An 18839-nucleotide genomic window follows, 5' to 3' on the forward strand; every position below is an offset into this window, starting at 1 on the left:
GCCATAAGGCTGGGGAGCCTGTCAACCCCATACAGATGCCATATTTCAGTGTCTACTGGTTTACTTCTCGGCTATTTCGCTTTCGTGCTAGTTTCTCATGCTAGTATCACTAGCAGCATTACTCTCTTCAGGGGATGTAATTCTATTGCAAATCAAATGTCATTTACAAAGTCGGTTTAGCCTTCTTTAAATGCCGGCCTTATTGCGTTTTGAAAAAGAAGTTTTCATGCTGTTTTTACCATCCAGAAATAACAATACACTTCTTATATACAAATCGCCCATGTGTAGGCTACTATTCAAAACAAAGCTTAATATCTTCTTTTTTGTCTCATAAATGGGGTCACCGTCCCGTGGATGATACTTTCAGTATCGATATCGGTAACGCTGAGATTAATTCACCGTGAAAGGGGCAATTAAACTGTTAATCAGTACTGTAACAAGAACAAGGTTGCTATAGCCTGATTTTAACTACAGTTGACTAATGGCGTACCCGTTTAGATCAAAATTTCTCATCTCATAGCACTCTTTGATACTGAAAATCCATTTTATCGTAAGAGAATATTCATGGTCATAATCATGATTTTTTATCGCATGGAATTATTATTATTGCAACGTGTAATACGGGTGCAATGCGATGAAAGGAAACAGTGAAACGGACCAAACAATGGCGAGGATTCCACGAAGAAAAGGAAAATGTTTGGTGTCGATCATCATAGGCCTTTTGTCAAGAAAAGCTTACAGGAGGAATAACGGGCCGACTTTCCTACATCTCGGAGACTGAGTCCTTGGAAGGAACTGGTGACCTTAAGGAACTATATGCTAATCATAAGCGATTTTATATTTTGGTTCCTAATCCAAGAGAGTGAACGTGTGCAAGAGCATCATTTAAGTTAGCTACCCGTGAACTAACACACCGAAATTAGGCTTTGACAGTTTTACGTTGTGCACTTATATTTTGTTACTTTGAAGACACACAGAAGCCAAAATTACTGTACTGTTGGTTGGTTTTAATACTAGCAAACAAGTTCAGGTGATTGCAACTCACATTCACCATTTCGTGTAGTCTTGGAAACTTTATATAAAAAATCCAGGAATATAACTAATTTTATCGTATCAGGTTTACATCATCTACCTATCAAGGAACAACTGTAATTAAATTTTCATTGTTGTTTCCTCGAAAGTATATTCAGACGCGATTTTCAGTTGCTTCTGTTCGAACACCTGTACTGAAATTGTTGCCATTACTTAGTTGTCAGCTTATTTTAGGTTCTACCACCGGTGCATGATTTGAGACCCATTACACGAACTTCTTCTTGGTAGTGGCGAAAATGCCATCGCACCCAGCTTACGATGGAGATTGATTTTTGTTTAGTTTCGCGGCGGACCGCCAGAGAGCAGCTGCTCTGCGAGGAAGGGTAGGCAAAAGGCACGGCAAGCGGGTTGACAGAGCCATCTGACCACAGTTACCTAAACCGTGTTTGAGAACATCAATGGCAGTGCACCTTACGAACTATTCGCGCATTGGCGAACAGCGCTCGAAGAGATGTGCGTCCTCTGTGTGAGAGGATAACTTAGATGCGTTGCAGAATCACTGTAGAATCGGTAAGTTATGAAATGTTGCCTGTTGCGTTTCTTTATGAATAGCGCATTGGCGAAAAAAAAAAAAAAATGCCGGCCCGATTGCATTTTCGTCGCTGTTTCCATGAGCGGTTTTTTGGCGTGTTTTTAATATACGACTGCGAGTAACAATTTGTCTCTTTAAACAGCAGTGACGTACTTGGTGTTGAGATACTGTTTGCTGAAATTTTGTTAGATTTCACGAAAGACATTTGAATTTCTAGTAATAGTAAGTAATTCACATTTGCGCACTTGTCATCGGTTCCCCCAGCCATGGGATGGGCAAAACTTTATGTTAGTATGTGGCAATATATTTTATATTATAGCTCCACTCGTATAAAGGTAAACTCAACTGGCCAGAAAAACGACGCCAGACTTGGTATATGAAAACAGATGATTGTAAGAGCTGCATTGTTGCGCTGCCTTTTGAAAATCATGACAGTGAAGCCTAAAATACAGCTCACACTGAGCGTACTATCGGATCTAGAGGTAAAAGCACATTTCTCGTCATAAATTAAATAACATTTATCTGTGTAGTGTGGTGATACAGCAAAAAAGAAATTGTTGACTTATGTGAAAGGATCAACTTTCGACTTATTCAAAATTTATATACCACAAATATAAATGTGTGAAAAACAGTCGATATATAAAGCGAAGGTTCTTTAAGACGGATATCTCATTGTCTTTCGTACCCTGTCACTCCATGTATTTTGCAGAGGTGGGGTGAAATTTATGTTAAACGACTATTACGAAGTTCAATGTTTTAACAAGAAGGAAACAACGGTAGTTCAAATGTTACAGTGAGAAGGACTGGCTTAATTACAATTAATTGTTCTTTTATGAAATTACCAATGTTGCATTATTGTAGACTGGCTTCTGACTAGTAACAGTAAATAAAAATGTAATTTTGTGCAACTGCCCAAATATAAATGTTTCGAGCTTGCTATATTTAAATATGTAGTAAACGTCTACAATGTAAAACATGTTCAAATGAGTGTGAAATCTTGTGGGACTTAACTGCTACGGTCATCAGTCCGTAAGCTTACAAACTACTTAACCTAAGTTATCCTAAGGACAAACACACACACACCCATGACCGAGGGAGGACTCGAACCTCCGCCGGGACCAGCCGCACAGTCCATGACTGCCACGCCTGAGACCGCTCGGCTAATCCCGCGCGGCTCTACAATGTAGGTGCCTGAGTTTTTGAGATAAGAAACCGCACATTATGTCCTCTTATATTACGTCGAAATCAAATACCCTTGACTGTTAGAATTATTTGTTTGGTTCCTCTGGCACGAGAGGGACGTTTGTCGATATTCAGAGGCCGCTTACATTGTTTCTGATAGAAATTTGTTATGTATGAAGTTACTGCGTATAGTTACGGTGCAATCCCTTGTGCCTTTTTCATCGATGTATACTTTGTCATTGACGAGTACGGAAGCATCCGTTCATTGTGTTGTCTCTCGCTAGTTAGCACGAGTTGAACGAACAATTAATGCCTCCCGCGTGAACCGATGCTATAAACGGAATACGAACTCGGCAAATGACTTGTAACGCCACTGAAAAAAATGAGACATCTTCAGCGATTATACGTTATTTAGCGTTAACTGTTTCATTTTAACTCACTTGTTTCTAGAGGCAAAAAATAGCTGGTAGTAGCGAGGAGGATTACACTGACGAAAACAGAATGTGTTAGTTTTGGTATTCCTAATTACGTTATATTGTGTTGCTGCGGAGGAGACAGATTTGCCCACACGATATTTCTAGAGACACTTAGAAATTAACACCTATGGTTCACTGGTTTTAGTCAAACACGCTTTATTTATCGTGCATGGGATGTAATTATGGCTGATTGCTGCAGTGTTTCCAGAGCGAGAAATTTAAAAAGTAAAGCACAAGATTGGGGAAGCGAAGACGCAGTTTTGCAGGTTTTTTAGTGGCTGCTGGAAACAGCATTGGGGGGAAGCTGGGTGGATAATTATCGCGTCAGATTTCAACAGAAATAAAGAGTAAACTGTTACTAGACACACAAATCCATAATATTTGGCACGCGCGATGATTTTCTAAAGAAGCAAAGATGTGAAAGTATTGTTAAGGATGATCTTTTCTCAAGAAACCAGTAGCCATTGCTTGTTCGTCTGCCGTGTTGCCCCATGCTACTCCGGCTATCCGAGAGGTTTCGTCACACGTGTGTAACGTGCAGGTGATTAAAGCGTTCCCAATCGCGCATATCGTTTCAAGACTTGCTTCTGTATTGCCAAACAGTAAATTACGTAACAGCCGAAAAGGTCGACAGCTACAAAGAAAATTTAGTGATATCTCTTTTATTCATTTCATCGGTCCATTCTCTTTTCGGAAGTTGTAAAGTTACGGCGCATCAGGGCAACGTGTTATGTGAGGCAGTTATAATAACTCTGAGAAAATGTGAAGTCGTCGCTACGCAACATAAACGTGCAATTGCGGTATACGGCAAACGAAGACGTAAAGCAACCTCGTACACAATGCAGCAATTTAGATTTTGACCGAAGTAAGATGGGAGCGGGCACCAAATATTGTATAAAAACATATTCATTTATTTCCTTTGGGTACTTTTTTTCGTGTTTTATGTCTCTTCAGTAGAAGCGCAACACTCAGATGAGCCCAAGCTTTGGATGTGGCTGCTGCTTCATTAAAAGATTGAAAGTTAAGAGCTCAAAATCTCGTCGCGATCACTAGAGACGTAGCGCTAGCTAAAGTGAGCAAGGATAAGGAGAAAGAAGCTGCTGTGCCCTGTTTAATGAATCATTTCGGCATTTGCGTTAAATTATTTAGAGAATCGTGGAAAACCTAAATTACGGTGACCGGGCAAGAACTTCAGTCTTTATCTCGCTCTGTGCTTTGTTAAAGAAAGTACTCCAGCATTCGTCTATAGTCATGCTACTGACTTCTACTATCTTAATAAGAGTCTGAAGGTATACTGAAGTAATGCTTCGTCTCCATGTTACTGACTGTATATTCTCTTAAGGGCCTATTGATCCCAGAAAGAGTAAGTAGGCTTGTTTCTAAACTCAGCCCAAGTTATAGGACTGTCTCCCAGCCTTGATACTGTATTTACGGTTCATAGGGCTTGCCCCCATCTCCCGCCTCAGTTACACGGCTCGCAGACATCTGAACACTTTCGCACTATTCCATGGATTACACTAGTCGCAAACAGTTGGAGGTACGCTAATTCCTACCCGGGGGGGGGGGGGGGGGGGGGTACGGGGTGGCGGTAGGAAGGACATTCGGCCACCCTTTCAACTAACATTGCCACATCCGATTAACCATGCCGACCCTGCGTATCCGCGGGGAAAACGGTACAAGCAAAAGAAAGAACAAAAAAGAAGAAAAGTTATAGTATTCTCACATCTCAGCTGAACACGGGTTCTCTGGGACCTTGCGTGGTAGGTGCGTCGCTGTTCCTACGGGTCTGTTACCGAGGTTGGAGGTAAACATTGCTATATATATTGGGGTTCGAACTCCCACTGCAGATAAGTGCATTTGCGGCTGTGAACTGAGGTAGTAGGTACATTCTGAATAGGGGGTTGACTGCTGTTCAGGACGACAAGAATCTGAATCTCCGCTCTTGCATTCGAAGTTATTTTTTCTGTTTTTTCTCTCAAACATTTCAGGCAGGTACTGGGATGGTCCCTTTAAAAAAACGATGGAGAATTCTTCTCCCGTTCTTCTCCAGTTAGGATAGTGCTCCACTTGTAATACCCTCCATTTTTATACGAGATGTTACTTTTACCCTCCTTTCTAGGTGTGGTTGTTTGAATCTTGACTGAACATACTTTTAGGCAAAATCTTATTCGTTGCTGATGAGATTGCTATTTATAAAACGAGAATGTACCTTATGAATTAATCATCAAATGAACTATGTCACGCTGGAGTATTTCCACATTAGAGAGAAAAACAACTTGCAAAGAGATCGACCCACCTAGGAATAATACCATCATCAGCGAAAAATTAATAGAACAAACTTCACATTTCACGTACCTGGACTGTGAAATATTTTAATAAAAATAAGAACATTAGGAATTACTATCCATTTTTTAACCTGTGTAGCAAGAGAGAAACTGATTTTTTTTAAAAGAAATACGTATGCCGTTCTTCAACTGTATTTTGTCCAAAAGCTTAATAAGAGTAGCAAAAACAGGCGTAAATGAATTATGTTAAGGTAAGTTCACGACGAACAAGTAGGTGTCAGATCTGAAAAGGGCATACTGACGGAACGGAGTATCTGCCGTTGTCCTGTATGTAGAGCAGGGGTGCCCAAACTTTTAGACTTGGCCCACATTGGAAAAAGACGAGGATTTTTGGACGTCTCATGACATACTTAACACTAAAAATAACTGCCGAGGAAAGAAGAAACAAAACAGGATTGACCAACGAGAGAATAACATCAAGGGGCGGGGGTTTCAGACCGAAAATATTTAACTTTATTCAACATAAACGGAATCGACCAGCAGATTGGACATCCCTCATGTAGGGATTTTGAAGATTACAGGGGAAGAGGAGTGTCAGTTTTCTGATAAACGAGATAATGGGTTGCATTTGACATGTTCATTTATATTGTTAATTCTGCACTTCGGTATCTCTGTGTCAGTTCAACATCAATATTCAGCAATACCTCCCCTCAATCTGTTGCAATAGGGACACAGTACGAGAGCATTTAAAAAAGGGCGGGGAAGGAAAGTGTCTGTGACTTTGCTGACGGAACCACCTGAGCATTCATCTCAAACCACGTGAAGTCAGAATCAGGATTATTTCACTTGCTGCTGTCACTGTAGCACCGATTTCAGATCTTCTGCGTGAAATTCTGCGATTCACGTCCATCACCATTACAAGGACAATATTGTTTTTCTATATTTGACGGGACTGGTACAAAATTAAAGTATCATTGAACTTACGATCTCAGGTGAACGAATTTATAGTTCAGAAGCCAGTGTTGCGTCGAGATATCTGACTTCATCCCCTCATTGCCCGCACAATCGACCTCTTATCTTACTGTTGAGTAAAAAGCAATTGTTTTACTGCCAGGACATTCTTTGATGTATTATGTATGCTGCTATCAAAACATGACTGCTCCGTAAGTTTTTCAAAATGGAAAATATCTTTTTTTTTCAGTTCAAATAACTGCTAGGATGAAATTCACGATCGATCAGATTATGATTTTAAAGGCAGTTAGCTGTTTGGTTATTAGTCTCTCTATCGTTGGACGATCTGTCTGGAAATAATATCTTAATAAGATAAGGGTGGCGTTTTCTGTCATATATCATTCAACTCTTGCCTTTGTCCCAATGAACATCTTAAAAGTTAAAACTTGTCTTGTTATCTAATAGGCGTCAGTCAAAAGAATGGAGGAAGGCAGGCTGACAGTGTGGGGATGGATCCATCCTGAGCTTGTTTTAGACGCTAGAGGATGTAAATGTATGCTTCTCATTCTCATAACGCAAGAACTAGGGTTCTGCTTCTAACGACAATGATTTAAGCGAAAATTCATTTGCTGAACTGAGGTCAAAAGGTTAAGTTCATAGTAACGATATTGTTCCGAAGTAAACAAAAATTACTAAGACCCAACGGGACTTCACTGATGCTGCTACAAGCGTCGTTTACTCGTCTCATACTGAACTAATTAAGAGTTCCCATAGATAATCAATTTATGATATTTATTAGCATCTCACATTGTTTCAGACTAATTTATAAAGTCCTTGTAGCAACCTTTTACACAACATAAAATACAACTTGGAGGAACACTCACTACAAATAGGATTCTAACCAGTAAACCCCGATTCTTTAAAGAGTCGAAATGCCACGTATAAAACAACTTCAAACGTCTGATTACAAATGAGTTACTGTATTAAATATTTACATTTAAGCATAAAAGCGAGAAAAAGTTTTGCCGGCCGCGGTGGTCTAGCGGTTGTGGCGCTGCAGTCCGGAACCGCGGGACTGCTACGGTCGCAGGTTCGAATCCTGCCTCGGGCATGGGTGTGTGTGATGTCCTTAGGTTAGTTAGGTTTAAGTAGTTCTAAGTTCTAGGGGACTTATGACCTAAGATGTTGAGTCCGATAGTGCTCAGAGCCATTTTTGAGAAAAAGTTTAGGAAAGGTTTGAAACTATGTTTAAAGTGCTCTCATTATGAAAAGCAGGATAATTTGCTCTCCATTTTAAGCTAAAGTCTTCTAGGCAGCTCAGTGTTGCCGATGTCATATCACTGAACCACGTGTGGTACAGTGATATAATTTTGCAGGTACTTTCAGTGGTGTATAAGGATACTGTCTGCAAACTGTGCTGCGAATAGAAGTAGTCAAGAAGTGATAAATTAAAACGCCGTGCCTAATTCTGAAGTTTGGCTACACGAGAAGCGAAAATGACTAAGCGATAATTTTTTTTCTTTCGTTGTTTTGTGGGGGTGCCAGCGAGAAGAAGTTACACGAAGGTTTGAATTTATGTGTAAACTTTGCTGGAAGTATTTAAGTGTTCTCTTTCTCAAATATTGGACGAATGAAGTCCGTGTATTTGCTCGCTGCCAGTTACGCTGCCGCAAGACAAACACAGTTTCTGACTGTGTAACTTGTTTTATTGTGTTACACTTTTAACATGAGATTATACCTCTTAATGAGTAGATTCTGACAGCATTTTAAACTTTTATATTCGGTCAATAATTACGCGAAATATTGAAAATCGAATTTTTATGCCCCTACGCTGTAACTGGTACCGAGTTCCGGGATAGCATTTTACTAATGATTACACACTGAAGAGCATGCATGTTCAAATAGAGAGGTATGTAAACAGGCAAAATACGGCGCTGCGGTCGGGAACGCCTATTTAATAAGACAAGTGTCTGGCGCAGTTGTTAGATCGGTTACTGCTGCTACTACGGCAGGTTATCAAGATTTAAGTGAGTTTGAACGTGATGTTACAGTCGGCGCACGAGCGATGGACGCAGCATCTCCGAGGTAGCGATGAAGTGGGGATTTTCCCGTACGATCATTTCACGAGTGTATCGTGAACGTCAGAAATGCGGTTAAACATCAGATCTCTGACATCACTGCGGACGGAAAAAGATCCTGCAAAACGGAACCAACGACGACTGAAGAGAATCGTTCAGCGTGACAGAAGTGCAACCCTTCCGCAAATTGCTGCAGATTTTAATGCAGGGCCATCAACAAGTGTCAGTGTGCGAACCATTCAACGGAACATCATCGATGTGGGCTTTCTGAGCCGAAGGCCCATTCGTGTATCCTTCATGACTGCCCGACACAAAGCTTTACGCCTCGCCTCGGTCCGTCAACACCGACATTGGACTGTTGATGATTGGAAACATTGTCCCTGGTCGGACGAGTCTCGTTTGAAATTGTATCGAGCGGATGGACGTGTACGGGTATGGAGACAACCTCGTGAATCCATGGACCCTGCATGTCAGCAGGGGACTGTTCAAGCTGGTGGAAGCCCTGTTATGGTGTGGGGCGTGTGCAGTTGGGGTGTTATGCGACCCCTGATACGTCTAGATATGACTCTGACAGGTGACACGTACGTAAGCATCCTGTCTGATCACCTGCATCCATTCATGTCCATTGTGCATTTCGACGGACTTGGACAGTTCCAGCAGGACAGTGCGACACCCCACACTTCCAGAATTGCTACAGAGTGGCTCCAGGAATACTCTTCTGAGTTTAAACACTTCCGCTGGCTACCAGACTCCCCAGACATGAACATTATTGAGCATACCTGGGGTGCCTTGCAACATGCTGTTGAGAAGATATCTCCACCCCCTTGTATTCTTACGGATTTATGGACAGCCCTGCAGGATTCATGGTGTCAATTTCTTTCAGCACTGCTTCAGACTTTAGTCGAGTCCATGCCACGTCGTGTTGCGGCACTTCTTCGTGCTCGCGGGGGTCCTCATGATATTAGGCAGGTGTATCAGTTTCTTTGGCTCTTAATTGTATAAGACTAGCGATCCCGGAAATGCTTCACAATTGTTAAATATGTATGAGAATTGGGTATACACCCTAATAATCTCCCTTCTCTTCCTCTGTCTATTCTTCTCTCCCCACCCTTCACTGTCCATCTGCTCCTCCCCCTCGCTCTGATCTTATTTATTGTTATTGCAGACGGACCCTTGATTGAGAATAGAAATTGAAATCAGTGAGTAAATCTACTGGAATTATTAGTACACGTGGTATGAGACAGAACTTTCTAGCTGCTGGATCTGTGAGGATAGTAGCTTTAATGACAGTATTTCGCATGGTTTTAATCTACGAAGAGACAGAATTATAAAGTAAGTCATAAACACAGATTTTCTGTTTTCAGTTAAAAATGACTGCGAAAAGGAGAACAACACCGCAAATTTTCACAACACAGCTAAACATGTTCGTTCTCGCTGCCCGTTTAACAGAAAGTGTTTATTGTATAATCCTTATTCCAAACGCGGTCTACGTATTTCGTCAGTCTCATCATGTAGATGGCTTGCGATGCACATGCCCCGACCGATATTTCGACGTCTAACCAGTGGCATTTTTTTTTTTTCAAATAAATAACTAAAACACGAAATGAAATCAACTGAATGAGACTTCCTGGAAGATTAAAAACTGTGCGCCGGACCGAGACTCGAACTCGGAACCTTTGCCTTTCGCGGGCAAATGCTCTACCATCTCTTTTTTTATCGCGCTTTGTTCATTATTGGTCATTGTATTTATTCGGGGCGGACGCCTAATGACGCTTGTTCAAGTTCGTCGCTGATCCATTAACTCAGTTCTTTTATTACGGAGGGCAGCTAACCCTCTGGCCAAACACGCTGAGCTACAGTGCCGGCAAATGTGTGGTGAACCGGGATTCGAACCCGGGATCGCCTACTTACCAGACAGTTGCATTAACCACTGCTCCATCTGGGACACACCATCTGAGCTATCCTAGCACGACTCACGCCCCCTCCTCACAGCTTTACTTCCGCCAGTACCTCGTCTCCTACCTTCTAAACTTCACAGAAGGTCTCCTGCGAAACTTGCAGCTAGCACTCTTGGAAGGAAGGATATTGCGGAGAGATGGCTTTGCAACATCCTGGAGAATGTTTCCAGAATGAAATTTTTGGAAATTTGTGTTAAGGTCTTACGGGACCAAACTGCTGAGGTCATCGTGCCCTAAGCCTACACTACTTAACTTCAACTAACTTACGCTATGGACAACACACGCACCCATGCCCGAGGGAGGACTCGAACCTCCGACGGGGGGAGCCGCACGGACCGTGACAAGGCGCCCTAAGACCGCGCGGCTATCCCGCGCGGCTGAAATCTTCACTCTGCAGCGGAGTGTGCGCTGATATGAGACGAGATACTGTCGGAAGTAAAGCTGTGGGGAGGGGGTGTGAGTCGTTCTTGGGTAGCTCAGATGGTAGAGCACTTGTCTCGGTCCGGCTCACAATTTTAATCTGCCAGGAAGTTTAATATCAGCACACACTCCGCTGCAGAGCGAAAATTTCATTCTGGAAACATCCCCCAGGCTGTGGCAATGCCATGTCTCCGCAGTATCCTTTCTTCCAGGAGTGCTAGTTCTGCAAGTTTCGCAGGAGAGTGTCTGTGAAGTTTGCGAGATAGGAGACGAGGTACTGGCGGAAGTAAGCTGTGAGGACGGGGCGTGAGCCGTGCTTGGGTAGCTCAGCGTGTTCGGTCAGAGGAGTAGCGGCTGTCTGTAATAACAAGAAAAAAAAAAAAACTAGAGTTCATGAATGAACGATGAACTCGAACAAGAATCATGGAACGTCCGACACGAAAAAATACAACGAACACCAACGCACAAAATGAGATAAAAAAATCAAAAAAAAGGTGGTAGAGCCCTTCTCCTCGAAAGGAAAAGGTCCCGAGTTCGAGTCTCGGTCTGGCACACGGTTTTAATCTGCCAGGAAGTTTCATATCAGCGCACACTCCGCTGCAGAGTGAAAATTTCATTCTGGAAATCAACTGAATGTTTGCAACACACCAAGTTACCACCAACCGACATCGATTCAGTAATCACAACACACAAAAGGGACGATCACCACTGATAACACACTGAAATATAACTTTCAGTTATATTCTTTTTCGCAAAATGTTAAGTTCATTGCGAATTTGTTGTTTTTGTTTTGAAAACATGCGACAGCAGTTCTGTCAAAGTGAAGGTCTTTTTTTTTTTTTTTTTTTTTTTTTTTTTTTTTTTTTTTTTTTTTTTTTTTTTTTTTTATGTAGGCATATGACAGCAGAACTATCAAACCGACCATCACATTTCTTTCATCGAGATTTTCATACAAAAATGCCATCCAGATTTCCGACTTTTGCAGTGGATTTTCTAAAAATTTTCTTTGGTACAAACCTTGTCCTGACAATTACGAACAAAACCAGAAAAAAATGAACCAAATCGGTCGAGCCTTTCTCAAGTGACAATCTTTCATACATGCGGCAGTTGATTTTAATTTATATAGCTAGATGTTGCGTCTGTTACTACAAATGAAACTCTCTCGCTTAGCGTATGTTCGATTTTTTTATTTTTTATTTTCTTTTTGCTTTTGTTATTCTGATCGCTCACCCACGTTCTAAGAATATTAGGCTAAATTTTGTCTGCTCTGGATGCCGAGATCACTACAAACGAAGCACACAGTTTTGCAAGCGAACCAGGCGGTATCTGCCATGTCCATACTGACTGAAGCAGTCCGGCATTCGTCAGAAACCCTCGGAAAAGTTAAACGTTTGCGATTGTATGGAGATTTGAGCACCACTTCTCTCGACTAAGACTCCAGTGTCGTAACTATTGCGTCACTTGGATCGCCCTCAGTCTCATAATGACAGTTAGCAGTATGAATGCAGCTAATTAGTTGAATTATGGCCAATTAATTCTCTCCTTCGCGACCGTCCAATGAACTGTTAAGATTCTACAGTGATTATGCTAAAGAACTTGCCCCCTTTCTATCAGCAATTTATCGTAGATCGCTGGAAGAACGTAAAGTACCTAGCGACTGGAAGAAAGCGCAGGTCGTTCCCATTTTCAAGAAGGGTCATAAATCAGATGCGAATAATTATAGGCCTATTTCGCTTACGTCAATCTGTTGTAGAATAATGGAACATGTTTTGTGTTCTCGTATTATGACGTTCTTAGATAATACAAATCTCCTTCATCATAACCAACATGGATTCCGCAAACAGAGATCATGTGAAACTCAGCTCGCCCTATTTGCCCAAGAAATTCACAGTGCCGTAGACACTGGCGAGCAGATTGATGCCGTATTCCTGGACTTCAGGAAGGCATTTGATACGGTTCCGCACTTACGTTTAGTGAAAAAAATACGAGCTTACGGAATATCGGACCAGGTTTGTGATTGGATTCAGGATTTCCTAGAAGAAAGAACACAACATGTCATTCTTAACGGTTCAAAATCTGCAGATGTAGAGGTAATTTCGGGAGTACCGCAGGGAAGCGTGATAGGACCTTTATTGTTTACAATATACATAAATGACTTAGTTGACAACATCGGTAGCTCCGTGAGGCTATTTGCAGATGACACGGTTGTCTACAAGAAAGTAGCAACATCAGAAGACTCGTACGTACTCCAGGAGGACCTGCAGAGGAGTAATGCATGGTGCGACAGCTGGCAGCTTTCCCTAAACGTAGATAAATGTAATATAATGCGCATACATAGGGGCAGAAATCCATTCCAGTACGATTATGCCATAGGTGGTAAATCATTGGAAGCGGTAACGACCGTAAAATACTTAGGAGTTACTATCCGGAGCGATCTGAAATGGAATGATCACATAAAACAAATAGTGGGAAAAGCAGGCGCCAGGTTGAGATTCATAGGAAGAATTCTAAGAAAATGTGACTCATCGACGAAAGAAGTAGCTTACAAAACGCTTGTTCGTCCGATTCTTGAGTATTGCTCATCAGTATGGGATCCTTACCAGGTTGGATTAATAGAAGAGATAGACATGATCCAGCGAAAAGCAGCGCGATTCGTCATGGGGACATTTAGTCAGCGCGAGAGCGTTACGGAGATGCTGAACAAGCTCCAGTGGCGGACACTTCAAGAAAGGCGTTACGCAATACGGAGAGGTTTATTATCGAAATTACGAGAGAGCACATTCCGGGAAGAGATGGGCAACATATTACTACCGCCCACATATATCTCGCGTAATGATCACAACGAAAAGATCCGAGAAATTAGAGCAAATACGGAGACTTACAAGCAGTCGTTCTTCCCACGCACAATTCGTGAATGGAACAGGGAAGGGGGGATCAGATAGTGGTACAATAAGTACCCTCCGCCACACACCGTAAGGTGGCTCGCGGAGTATAGATGTAGATGTAGATCGACCGATGAATGAAAGCCTTTCGCACTGCTGGTCACCGTTGGCATCGCAACGACAGGTAGTATAAATACGACGCTTTGACTTCATAATCTGGAAAATTATTGCGTGGATAAAACATCAGGTCTCGAACGTCCAAATAAAACGTCATGCTTTCGATCAATGAGATATGAGCGCTGCCTCTACGTTATATGTTAATCGACAGTGTTTTTATATAGCTCCATCTCATGTAACAGAACAAAACTGGTTAATGTATCTGACTTCGTGGTCTGTCTTGGTTAGTGAAAAAGCAATACAGCTAACTTATCTACGGGAATTCACGTCGGTTTGAACAGGAGTACACACTGAGGTGACAGAGGACTTCCAACGACTTATTGAGTCCTTGCCACGTCGAGTCGGTGCACAATACCCGGCAAAAAGAGGTCCGACACGATATTGGGAGGTATCCTATAACTTTTATAGGATACCCCCTAATATCGTGTCAGACCTCTTTTTGCTGGGTATTGTGCACCGCCTCGATGTTGCATGTACTCAATAAGTCGTTGGAAGTCTCTTGCAAAAATATTGAGACATGCTGCCTCTATAGCCGTCCATAATCTCGAAAGTGTTTGCGGTACAGGATGTTGTGCACAAATTGACCTCTCGTTTATGTCACATGAATGTTCGGTGGGATTCATGTCAGACGGTGTGGGTGGCCGAATCGTTCGCTCGAACTATCGCTTATGTTCTTCAAACCAATAGCGAACAATTGTGGCCCGATGACATGATATAGTTATTTGGGAACAGCAAGTCCGTGAATTGCTGCAAGTGGCCTCCAGGAAGCCGAACATAACCATTTGGTTCAGTTGGACCAGAGGACCCAGTCCATTCCATGTAAACACATCCCACGCCATTGTGGCGCCACCACCAGTTTTTACAGTGCCTTGTTTACAACTTGGCTGGATGGCTTCGTGGGCTCTCCGCCACCGGTACTCCAATGATCAGTATCCATTGTTTCCGAACACCGTCCGTAAATGTGCAAGTTCCTTGGACAAATTCTCTGCATCCGACGCCATATGTGCCCTGTGCATAAGGGTTTTAAGTACACTCATGGTTTGGGATGGGTGATGGCAACTTGGAGAATGTAGGTACAAATCAGTGTCAATGGGCTTACGGTAAACATAATGTCCCATCGAGCAGTCACTCACTCTTCCGTTTAACCAAAACATCCAGGAATGGAACGCAACCATCTTTCTCTAGCTCCACAGTAAGTCGAATATTCTCAAGGATGGAGTTAAGATGATGAAAAAACTCCAGTAACTTATCTTCTCCGTGGAGCCACACTATGAAAGTATCAATGGATACTCGACCCGGCAAATTAACAGGACCTTCTTAACTAGAGCCAGGAAGTGGATAAAGAGGAGAACGCGCCAGCCAGGTCCCTTGTTTTTCTTCCATTCGTTGGAAATATCTCCTTCAAAATAGCGAGGATTCTTAATAATTTACTTGTGAAAGTGGTTTTTCGTTCACCTTCCATGACTTCGGATTTTCTGCGATTGGTGAAAGATGATTTAACACTGCGGAAGGCGGGAATTTGCAAAATACTGTGCCAATGTGGCATGACCTTTATTGGGCAGACAACGCGTACAGTGGAAGAGCGTTGTATGGAACATCAGCGTTCCACTCGCCTACTGCAACCCAGTAAGTCTGCAGTTGCAGAACATTGTATTTCCAACGGATATTCAATGGAGTACGACAAAACTTCGATTTTGGCCACAGCAACTTATTGGGACACCATCAAAGAATCCGTTGAAATACGCATCGTGGGAAACCTAATGAACCGTGACAGTGGTTACCAATTGAATAACGCGTGTAATCCCGACATCTCCGAAATTTGCTCGAGTCTAAGACGCCAGAAGACTTCGATAGCTGCGACCAGCGACAATACCGACGGTAGCTGAGTCTTGCAGGTCCACCAGCGAGGGCGCTGTCGCTGGTAGGTGTGGTCCTTCTGTCTCCGCGACTGCAATGCATGCGCGACAGTACCATCAGCGCACTGTATAAGACGAAGCGAACGTCTTCGTTAGTCTTTGTTCAGCTCACCTGAAGGGGGGGGGGGGGTGTTTTTTTGGGGAAGGAGACCAGACAGCGAGGTCATCAGTCTCATCGGATTAGGGAAGGACGGGGAAGGAAGTCGGCCGTGCCCTTTGAAAGGAACCATCCCGGCATTTGCCCGGAGCGATTTAGGGAAATCACGGAAAACCTAAATCAGGATGGCCGGACGCGGGATTGAACCGTCGTCCTCCCGAATGCGAGTCCAGTGTCTAACCACTGCGCCACCTCGCTCGGTCACCTGAAGGTAACTGGCAGTTGTCCAGCCGAAATATCGCGCAACGAAGTTTACGACGACCGGTTGCAAGCTTGAAATCTTTTTGAACAACTACTTTTATTTGCTTCATGCAGTTTCAGCAAATAGTGTCTCAGATGATAGCATTGTCCTACCGCTGTCATCCATGAAAGCTATGTAGCTGTATCTATTTTATTTAATGATTTGTGCCGTCTTTTATATTTTTTCAATTTGCAAAGGTTTGTCAGAACATTGTATTCTCCACATTTCCACAGCAAATGAACACAGCATCAGTACCTCACCTTGTCATCCTTGCGTGGTTATTTAATGAACAGTTTACTATGTTGCTTGTAGCTTTATTTAAATGTGATTGCAAATGCTATTAAAAAGCTGACTGATTTAAGAGTGGTCAGTGTCATGTGTTAGCAGACACCAGAGTTGAAAAGAGAATCAAAAGACTCTTCTCTCGAGAAGGTGTAAATAATTACTTAAATATCAGCAGTTCGTTGTCATTTAACGTTAGTACACTTGCACAAGAATACTGGCTTATTTATGTACAAACCTTTATTTATAATCATTGTAAATGATCTGAGTATAACTGAATGTTTATGACATTTCTTTCAAATGGTTCAAATGGTTCTGAGCGCTATGGGACTTAACATCTGAGGTCATCAGTCCCCCAGAACTTTTTAGAGCTACTTAAACCTAACTAACCTAAGGACATCACACACATCCATGCCCGAGGCAGGATTCGAACCTGCGACCGTAGCGGTCGCGCGGTTCCAGACTGAAGCGCCTAGAACCGCTCGGCCACACCGGCCGGCGACATTTCTTTATTTAAATATTATTTTAATGTATTAGTTTAGTTTGGAAAGTGGTCTGTTTGAATCAAATCATGTCTGTAGAGTTTAAGAACGATGTATTTTAGTGGGGATGGCTTTCAGTCAATGAAAAAAAAAATGGAAATGAGCGTTTGGCGTCATTGGACGGGAGGCCCCTTACGGGGCAGGTCCGGCCGCCTTGGTGCACCTGTTATTACATTCGACGCCACATAGGGCGACCTGCGCGCCTATGGGTATGAAATGATGATGAAGAGAACACAACACCCAGTCCCTGAGCGGAGAAAATCCCCGACCCAGCCTGAAATCGAACCCGGGCCCGTAGGACGGCAATCCGTCACGCTGACCACTTTTTTTTTCGCTGATCGTATTTTGTTTTATATTGTTCATTGAATTTGTTCGTGGCGGATGTCCGATGACACTCGTTCATGTTGTTCATTGATCCGTTCACTCAGTTTTTTTATTACAGAGGGTAGCTAAACCCTCTGACTAAACACGCTGAGCTACCGTGCCGTATACCACTCAGCTATCGGGGCGGATTTCAGTCAGTGGAAAAGTAGACAGTAGCTGAACACTACCAAATCAGGTGGAGACTGGGACTTTTCGAGTGAAGAGCACAAGGGAGCGATTCTGGAGACCTGATGTTGTATTCTTGAAGAAGGCAGACCTGCCTGCAGTAACATGCGTGATTCGGTATTTTTATTCTGGGCGGTGAATCGCTGCTACTATACTTTAATTTCTCTAGGGACGTTATATTTCGAGAGATCTGAAGGTTCTACAGTGCAGGACTCTTAATTTATTCTGCTTGATTTACGGAACTGAGGATAGACAGAGTATGAGTTACTGTTCTTCGTATCATGTGTACTAATTTGCGAATCATCATGTTGGACTCTGAACTATTTTGAGCTGGTGAATCTCTGGTATATTGTGATCACGAAATGGATATAGTTTTCGCGAGTCTGATGACTGTTTAGTTTGGAGATCTTGCTACCATTCTCACAACCCCCTCAACGTAATTTTATTACATTTGATAACGATATTTTTCTTTGTATTTTAATTGAATGTCGTAGGACCACTTCCCATTTGTTTGAGATGTATTTTCGTGAATAAATATTATTCAACATAATTCTCTGTGCACTACCTTAATTGAAGATGTTAGAATAGGACCCTTGTTATTAATCACAGGGTGTATACGCCCTGGGTCAAGCGGGAAATCGGATAAAAATTAGGGAATTTTTCATTATTTTAGTTGTCAGTTAAACGTCTGTAATTTTGACTGTTAAGAACTGAAACTCTAACAAAAAATTCGACTTTAGCCCGCTACTGAAGAATAATACTGCAGCAATAAAACATAAAAGAGATAATAACACCAAATTAAAATGTTAGTTGCAAAGAAAATTATCTGTTTACAACAACGGAACACAGTGCACATACAAGCGTCTGCCGATAGCAAAATGTGGCAAAGGATTTAGGACGAAGACTATGCCATACTTTGTAACAACGAACTGCTTTCGGTGAGTGTGTCGTAACAACTGTTTACATTTCTAATAGGTCGCGGCAAAATATTGCGAATGGTGGGTTCAGAAGCATTACTTTCAAAGTGAATTTCCACTTACGCAAGGCAATTTATGTTACGCGTGAGAATGTGTGATGAATTTATTAAATCACGCAACGTTTGACACTCGTTCAGAATAT

The 18839-nt window shown here is 42.3% G+C and overlaps 1 protein-coding gene across 3 annotated transcripts in view; it reads left to right on the forward strand.

The window, feature by feature from the left end:
• Positions 1–1472: 1472 nt before the first annotated feature.
• Positions 1473–18839, forward strand: part of LOC124616683 — a 222087-nt gene continuing 204720 nt past the window's right edge. For 2 of the 3 annotated variants that reach the window (XM_047145029.1, XM_047145020.1), the window contains exon 1: positions 1473–1602. The gene's annotated coding sequence lies outside the window, so the exon portion shown is untranslated. The remainder of the gene's footprint in view (positions 1603–18839) is intronic. The other variant, XM_047145035.1, reaches the window with a different exon arrangement.

The sequence above is a fragment of the Schistocerca americana genome, chromosome 1 (genome assembly GCF_021461395.2).
Source record: "Schistocerca americana isolate TAMUIC-IGC-003095 chromosome 1, iqSchAmer2.1, whole genome shotgun sequence".
NCBI lineage: Eukaryota > Metazoa > Arthropoda > Insecta > Orthoptera > Acrididae > Schistocerca > Schistocerca americana.